The sequence below is a fragment of the Scylla paramamosain genome, chromosome 19 (assembly GCF_035594125.1).
Source record: "Scylla paramamosain isolate STU-SP2022 chromosome 19, ASM3559412v1, whole genome shotgun sequence".
NCBI lineage: Eukaryota > Metazoa > Arthropoda > Malacostraca > Decapoda > Portunidae > Scylla > Scylla paramamosain.
The window spans coordinates 1,853,531-1,862,820 of NC_087169.1; the positions used below are offsets into that span (position 1 = coordinate 1,853,531).

Consider the following 9,290-nt stretch of genomic DNA (forward strand, 5'->3'; position numbering starts at 1 on the left):
TCCTTCCCAACATGAAAAAAAAAACCCAATGGCTATGTCTTATATGAATTAATTTTATTTAGTCCACCAGCCGTTCCTTGGAATCCACTCCAGGGTGACTATAACAAGTTTGCATTTGCTCCGGTTCCTAATACTCTCCTCCTGCATACTGGATCCCTGTCGCCCGCCCTCCCCTTATCTCCCTGAAGCATTCCAACACTGTCTTGCTATCTGATGAGGCACTACACACTACTTTAGTCAGCACAACACTTCACACAGAGTTAAATATCCTTATTTCCACGTTCCTGAACCTACCGTAACAATATACATGAATACCCAGTTTTATGTGTGGCAAGAGGACTCTTCTATAAATATTATAGGAAGGAATAAAAAATAAAAAAAAGCCGTAGAGGACAAGAGACTTTATGGGGCACAATATTTCACAGAGACACGAGTGTTCATTTTTCCGTGTCTCTTCAGATGAGGGGCGCTGCACTATGGGGACGTGACTGGATGAGCGCGGGTAGGGTGGCCATGAATGCGGTGGAATGGCGGTCCTGATGATGGTCATCCACCCATTAAGTGTTCCCCGCCCCTCAACTAAGAGAATAAAAAGCAAATCAAAAACACAATTTTTAAAAACATTGACCCATAAATAATTCACCGTTACATGGACACTTTTAAGTCTCAACACACTGCCGGTGGCTGGGAGCACCAAACACTGATGCTGAGGCACGCTAAAAAGGCAATCAAGGAAGGTCAGTACCCCTCTACACTAGGAAATTTAAGTTTCCGAGTATAATAATAGCAGCTTGGTCTCTCTCTCTCTCTCTCTCTCTCTCTCTCTCTCTCTCTCTCTCTCTCTCTCTCTCTCTCTCATGGTAATTAGTGCACCAGGACTCCCCACATGTGCACTACACGTGGTGATGGCGACACGAACGGAATGAATTAAACAGGCGAGTTAGTCGGCAGCCAATCATCGTATTACCAAGGCTAATCAGGTGCTCACTCCCGCATGTTTTGGCAAACTAACGACCCTCACTGAATTAATTACGAGGATCACTTATATTTCTTAACTCTTACAAACACAAGGTCTCTTCCTGGAGCCCTCTGTTCTTGTGTGACGATAACAAGCTCAACTTTGCTTTTCATTTTTTCTTTTTTTTTAGTACCGCAGCAGCAGCAGATGAATACTCTAGCCAGTATTTTCATTTTTTCAATGTCTGCCGTTTTCTAAAATCTTTGTCTTTTTGACCTACTTTCCACTTTCCTAAATGACCCAGGTGACCTCGTTTCTCCCATTCCTTATTATCACCATATCCGTAAAAATGTCCTGCCTTTCTGCATCACGTATAGCTACTATTGTCAACACCATCCAAACTATACTTAACTTCCTAACTACTTTCCGTTCCCTGTTCTTCTCTGAAAGGTACTAATCGTGATCACCTTGACGCAAGTGTTCTAAGAAATATGAGGCACCATTCTTGTTCTCTGTAAAACAAGTGTATTTGAGAAAGCATTAAAAATATACCACTTTAATACTGTAAGATTTCCTAGTCATATCCCATTGCAAGCACTTCTGACCTCCTGTAAGATTCATTGAAGACATCATACCAATATCAACATCACCAAGTGTTGAAATTACAAGGATTAGGTAAAGACAATCAGTCACTGCTACACTAGCATCCAAACTAATATTATATTCCTCTCCCTCCTTTGCATAATTGATCTTCCCAAGCTTATGATGCAAGGCTGAACCTTCAATATAAGCAAGTCGTTATAAGGATTAAGTATATCAAAATCACATGAAAGGGGAAGAATGACTGGCTTTCAATATCCTTCTTAAATTAGTAAGCTTGTTCTTCTTCCTCACACTTCCACAAAATAAGTTTCCACAAATAAATGACCAAAGCGACATTAAATTAACTAAAGTAAAATCCACATAAATCAAATACTAGAAACACGAAAAAAAAAAAAAAAAACGAATTATTCTCATTCCCAAAGTTGGATTCTTCTAATATAAATATGAAAGAGAGAGAGAGAGAGAGAGAGAGAGAGAGAGAGAGAGAGAGAGAGAGAGAGACCCTATCAACCGCCACTCGGCAGGATATCCCCTGTCCACTACCCAGCAAGGCCACGTAACAAGCTCCACCTCACTGTTTACTCTCACTCCACTCCATTAAGAGAAAATTGAGTTTGTGTGTGCTGTAGTGTGTGGCGGGGGATTACTGAACAGAATATTTGATACAGTTGAGGATAATGCGCGCACGCACACACACACACACACACACACACACATCTCTCTCTCTCTCTCTCTCTCTCTCTCTCTCTCTCTCTCTCTCTCTCTGATATGGTAAGCATGAGACGGTGATAGAAAGAAAATGTAGCGTGTTCATTACTATGGCGTCCCCTTGTTGTTACCTGTGCTAAATTGTCTTGCATTTCAAGTTATGGCTTTGGGAAATGAAGCAGTGAATGGCACGCCCACTCACTGCCTCCCTTGATGCAACACCTCGCCTCCAGCTGATCACGGGGAGGGAAGTGAAGTGTTTGTTATGCTAACTGATCCATAATGCAAACTGTCCACACGCAGGGGACGATTAGCGGGAGTTGCTGATTCACTGACTTTGCTGCAGCGTCTCCAGTCAACCACACGGTAAATCAAATACTAATATAAGTAGTACAAGTATCCTATGACAGTTTTAAGCTAACCTAACGTAACCCACAAATCAATCACAATCAAACATTAATAATCTATCTCTTGACACAAGCTTAGCTTAATGTAGTCAAACCTATCTTCCAACATGGTGACTTTAGCCTGTCTTAACCGATCACTTTTTTTTTCTCTCTATTGTAAATGGGGCAATGACTAAGGACAACTAAATTTATATATAAAAAAGGTCCAATGAGGTGTCAATCCCCAAGGAAAACGAGCCAGAAGGATTAACCAAAACTAATATACAAATTCTGAATTAAGGATGCGAGTGTATTAGGTGCATGAAGTAGAATTGCGTTAAGGAAGTCAATTGTGACTGTCCCCCCTGTGTTGTGAGACACAGGGAAACGTTGAGGGAGGTCACCGCTGGGTAGTTGATATGTTCAAACTACCCCCTGATCCAGTGCTTGAGACCTCACATAAATTTAGTGTAATCTAACCTAACCTACCTTTTAACATGAATTTAGCCTAGCCTAACCCTTGGGACCTCAAATGTTTACTCTAACATAAATTTAGCCTAGCCTATTCTAACCTATCTCTTAAGGAACATTAAGCTCAGCCTAGCCTAAATTATCCTGCCCCCTAACATTTCCCTATCTCCTAATACAAGTTTATCCTAACCTAACCTACATAACAGTGAGTGGGCAGTAATGCAGAAGGTACACAGCTGGACATGACAACGCACAACTTTCCCTAAGCTCTCCCGCCTCATCACACATTCCCTTAGTGCCTGTATCACAGACCTGCTCACTCCAGACACTCCACAACATAAACACGCCTTTCATTGCTCAAGATGAAGTGAAAGCAAGCATGTACCATCACCATTATTAAAACTGGCCATGTTTATCACCATTCACAAGGCTAGTGTTAGAGAGAATACGCATGCTCGCATACCTGCAAAGTAAACAATCCAAAGAATAATATGATGCGTCCGTAATCTACTGCGCTCTCTCTCTCTCTCTCTCTCTCTCTCTCTCTCTCTCTCTCTCTCTCTCTCTCTCTCTCTCTCTCTCTCTCTCTCTCCACATAAATAATTTATATTTCCACATAAATAATAAGTAATCAGTAAGCAGAAAAAAAAAAAGCACCGAAGCAGCATTATTTTTCTACCCAGCAGACTTGATGACGTCAGCCATGATGGCGACGCGCACCGCTGCCAACACACCCCGAGACATCACCGTCCTCTACAAAAGGTACTATCGAAATGGAATAGAAAATAAGAGGTGAAGAGAGTGCGGATATCCATTTATCAACAACGCAATCGTGACATAATCTGATTTACGCTAAAATGAGACTTGTTAGGGGGAACAGTTACTGCGCAGGTGGTTCTCCACCAGCATAGATAACCACCATCAGATCAATCAGTACTACACCACTGCTATAGTATCTTCCTTACTTAATAGATAATGCCAATGGAACAGTTAAGATGAGCAAACATCGAATAAACACCACAAATTAACGAGCCAGAGGGAGGGAGCTTTAAAAGTCGAGGAGACGAGATCCTTCTATCCTTCTCCTCCCTTTCCTCTCTCCCACTTTAATCAACATGAACACGTATCTTTTATTTCGAAAGTAGAGATTCAGAATAAGATTTGCACGTGCTTCTGTCACTTCACACATAGCAAATAAGCAGTACTTATGGCAGAATTCCATTAGTCTTATTACCTACGTGTTATATTTGCATCGACATTTAAGGGTGCCAACATATCCGAAATACGATTCAGCGCTGCTAAATATTATAATGCCTTAAAAGTACATTTTTACAATCTCCTTCACTCTGAACAACAAAATGAATGAAACGACTAAATACAGTAGTGAGTGGTACGGCAGAACATCGTTTAAGACACACTGAAATATAATATACGAAATAGAAAATGGAAGCAGAGCACAGATGTATCGCAAAGGTTGGTACTCCTGTCCGCTACCGCCTGTTTCGTCACTTAGCTCTTCCGACAGTCACCACCACCATTGTTTTCCCACTGTAACGACCAGAATACTATGCCCGATTCGTACTCAGTGACGTTGTAATTGCTAGATAAGTATGTATGTAATGAGTGGATTCACGTGGAGGTGGGGAAGCGAGGGTGTGCGAGGTGATTTACGAACCTGCCGAAACAGGGAAGCCAGAGAGCAGCTGCGCGCCTGACCTCTCATGCCCCTGCCTGCCTACCTCCACCTGTACGCCTGTCCGCCTATATTTCCTATATGTATTGTTGTTTACTCGCCTTCGTGAAATACAGCTGAAGAGCGTGCGTGTGGCTTTTCTTCCTGCCCCCCTACTTCCAACGTGACACCACTCCCTGCAATCACACCTACCTTGCACATGTACGATATTGCCTCTGGGATCATTAAGTTTAATAAGCAACAAAGCATTAACATTAATTACAACTCCCAGAGAGCTTCAAGAGTCCAGACAAGACGTTACCAAACAAGCCTACCCACTAACTACCCGCATAGTTCTCCTCACTCCTTCACCTCAATTTAACTCATACTACGGTGGAAATCAAGACAAATCTCACCTTCTGTTTCCACAACATAAAGGCCCACACGTCCATCACCATATATCGTCACGAGCGTTCATTCACGCTCACTCAGTACAAAGCAACAGCACTACGCATCGCCGCTGCTACCTGAGACTGCAGGGAGGCGCCGGCGAATGACTGCGGCTTGTGCCCACCTGTGACGTAATTCTCGGATGGACATGTGCAGGGCTACCAACTCTTCCACCACGACATACCTGCGGAAGGCGGACGTTTATCTGTAAATGTATGATTACAGATAACGGATATACATACATGCAATACATACATACATACATTCATATGGCAGTATCAAAAGTATATATTGAACCATGAAACAGACGCAAAACACCTATTCTCGTCAAGCCTGAGAAGGTCATTCAAATATCATTAAAAATAAACGGGAAATGTTTTGAAAAGTAAGAATCTCAACAGATAGACAGAAGGATTGGCTGACTGATTTTAAGGATAGAAGGAAGAGGAATTGGAGGAAGGGCTGGTACTCCTGCCTTCCCTCCACTCTGTCCCTCCCTCCTCCCTCCGTCCCCATTCCCTGCCTCTCTTACGTCCTCCTACATTCCCTCCCTACGCCATCTCTTCCCCTCCCTCCCTCCCTCCCTCCCTAAATCTCTAAAGGTAAAATATTCACGAGATGTTATTTACACAAGAGCTCTCATTCATCCAGCACCAAAGTTTTCAGAGTGACACAAAACATACTCCTTAAGTAAATAATGGTATGGATAATCCAATCTACCTACTACTACACACTCACTACCAAACACTCCAACTACCATCTTCTTTTGTGCATAACAACACCACAATTAGTAATCCTCAGGCTATTGCAGAGGCATTTAATGACCACTTTAGCTCAATCGGTAATTCACTGGCCAGGAACTATAGTGATATTCAGTTTTGCTATAAAGACTATATGCCTCCCCCAGTCTCTTTCTCTTTCTTTTTAAGGCCAGCAACACTAATTGAGGTTAACTCCATCATCAAAAACATTAAATGTTCTTCATCTGGGCACGATGAAATTAACATCACAATTATAAAAGAATGTAGTAACATAATTTCACCTTTTTTTAGTTTTTATCATGAACAAATCCTTTTCGAGAAGGTTGCTTCCCAAATCATTTACAAATATCCCGTACAGTGCCAATCTTCAAGAAAGGAGATCATTCTGTAATCGATAACTATAGACCAATCTCTATTTTATCTAATTATAGCAACATTTACAAAAAAAAAATAATGGCTTCCAGGCTAATGAATTACTTTACTAAACATTCACTATTTAATTAATCACAATACGGATTCAGACCTAAATATTCGACTGAGTTAGCTGTCCACCATCTCTGCCAGAACATGTATAATGCTATGGATGCTGAATTGTATCAACTCACGGTTTTTTGTGATCTATCAAAGGCTTTCGAGACAATATCTCACAACATCTTGTTACAAAAATTGCTTGTGTATGGAATACGAGGTAACGCTCATAAATGGTTTCATAGTTATTTATCACACAGGAAACAGTTCACCTCCTACAACAATATATTATGCTCCTCTTACAGCGACATATCATCTGCTGTTCCTCAGGGATCTGTTCTCGGCCCACTACTTTTTCTTATATACATAAATGACATTTATTCCTCAAGTGATAAACTTAAATTCATTTCATATGCCGATGACACTACAGTTTTCCTACAGGGTAATAATATCGAGAATTAAACAAAATATCTATGTGGATAAAGAGTAACAAATTAACATTAAATTTAAATAAAACAAAATTCATGGTGACAAGCCCTCTTATGTCTCACCCATTGTGTCCACCAACAAAAATAGATAATGCTTTAATAAATTAAGTGACTGAATTTAAGTTTCTAGGGATAACTATCGATAGTAAGTTGAAATGGAAAGATCACATTGACATCATTAACTCTAAAATATCTGTATTAACCGGTGTTATATTTAGACTTTAGGAATTTATAAGTGGAAAATGTTTAAGACAAATTTATCTTTCATTAATATATTCTCACTTACAGTACTGCAGTGCAATCTGGGGAGGAGCATATAAAATATACACTGATAGTCTTTTGGTCTCCCAGAAAAAGCTGCTTCGAATAATGTTTCTCAAAAGTCAATACGCGCATACGAAAGAATTATTAAGTAATTACAAGTTATTAACTGTCCCTGACATTATTAAAGTACAAAGCAGTCTATTTATTCATAAGTCCTTACACTCCCTCACCACAGACCAAGGTTTCACACTATTTCCTCTCAATGTTACACGCAGACCTTTCCATTTTCGCTTACCACTGTATAGAACTTCCCACGCAAACCAAAGCCTTCCCTTCAGAGGCTCTCACCAATGGAACACTTTGCCGGAGTCACTCACTGCGGATACCAATTTCATTTCATTTTAAAGAAAACTTATGAAAACAGTATTCAGTAACTATTAACATTTTAAATATTTACATGTGACACTGATATCTTGACATCCCTGTTAAAAATTGTCATATATGTGTAGCATACATGTCATTTAATTTGTATTCGCTGAGCTCTGTATATTAGTATGTTTGCGTGTATTTATATCTAACATGTAACTATAACTATATGTTAGATATGTATCACTTATTACTTACATATGCTGCATTATCTTCATCAATTATTATTATCACTATTATTATTATTATTATCAATATTATTATTATTATTATTATTATTATTACTATTATTATTATTATTATTATTATTATCACTATTTATATTATTATTATTATTATCATTATTATTTTAATAATAATCATAATAATAATAATGATAATAATAATAATAATAATGATAATAATAATAATAATAATAATAATAATAATAATAATAATAATAATAATAATAATTATTATTATTATTATTATTATTATTATTATTATTATTATTATTATTATTATTATTATTATTATTAATAATAATAACACACACACACTTTAAATTTTATCGATTATTTTAACTTTACTAAGGTATCGTGCAACAGTCGTCTCTTTGGCAGTAAACTGGTCCGTCATAAACACGATCCCCTTTCTCAAATTTTTTTCCCATTCTTGTCAGTTCATTGCCCTTCTCGTTTGCTCTTTTGTGTTCTAAAATTCACATTCTCGGCGCGTTTGTACATACATTTCAAAAATGTTATTAAGTTCATCTGTTATGGTGCTCATTTTTTTCCTTGCATAGGAAAAAGAACAAAAATCGTTATTGACGTTAGATATAAGTTAAAAATGACCTTACCAACTGCAGCTGCTTGTAAATTCATATTTAGTTTGAAATTACCTTTTGTGAATATAGTAATAACATTTTAACTTGCAGTAGACACAGTGGTGAAGGGAACTTCTACACAAAGTCCAGCGCTGCCTTGTAAGCTCCAGATCTTACAGCAGTCACTCAAATATACCACGTCGTACATTTGTTTGCGAATACTGAGTGCTGCACATGCGCGGGACCAAACTTATATACCAGCACACCTTCCATATCGTCACACCAGACGTATGTACCGCCACACCTTCCTCACCGTCACACCAGATTCTCCCTTCACTTGTAAATAACATACCACAGGATTGTCAGTGGCTCCTGTCTCAAATTAGTGACTTCGCCAGGCGAGAAGGGACTGGTTCCTTGTACTCAGCTTAGAGGTAACAGACAGGTGCAGAATTGGACGACCTTTGAAATTACTTATATTTACAGAAGTCACAAGGTTTACTGTACCATTTGAAATCTGGAACACAGAAGAAAAAAATGTCGGATAGATCAGGGAGTCAAGAATCTTACGAAATAGAGAGACGGTCCAGGGAGACTGAACTCCACTTGTACCGCGGCAATCACTGTGCTCTGATTAGGCGTCTGCTGCAGTCATACATAAAAGTTTCCTTAATAAAATGACGCGAATCATTTTGACTCAGTGGACGAAGAAATATGGAAAATATTGTTTGAGCGAGTAAGGTGCGTTGGTTATCCTTTCGAATTGCTCTTAACTTTGTGAAATAAATGTTAACGAGAGTAGTGATACTCTTCTGTATGATAACACCTTG

The 9,290-nt window shown here is 39.0% G+C and overlaps 1 long non-coding RNA gene across 1 annotated transcript; it reads right to left on the reverse strand.

Annotated features, from left to right (window-relative positions):
• Positions 1-386: 386 nt before the first annotated feature.
• LOC135109562 (uncharacterized) lies at positions 387-5,686 on the reverse strand. The gene is made up of 3 exons (XR_010272756.1): positions 5,672-5,686; positions 5,215-5,432; positions 387-579 (listed from the first exon to the last, which is right to left on the reverse strand). It is a non-coding gene; the product is annotated as an uncharacterized LOC135109562 (long non-coding RNA).
• Between the last annotated feature and the right edge of the window lie 3,604 nt (positions 5,687-9,290).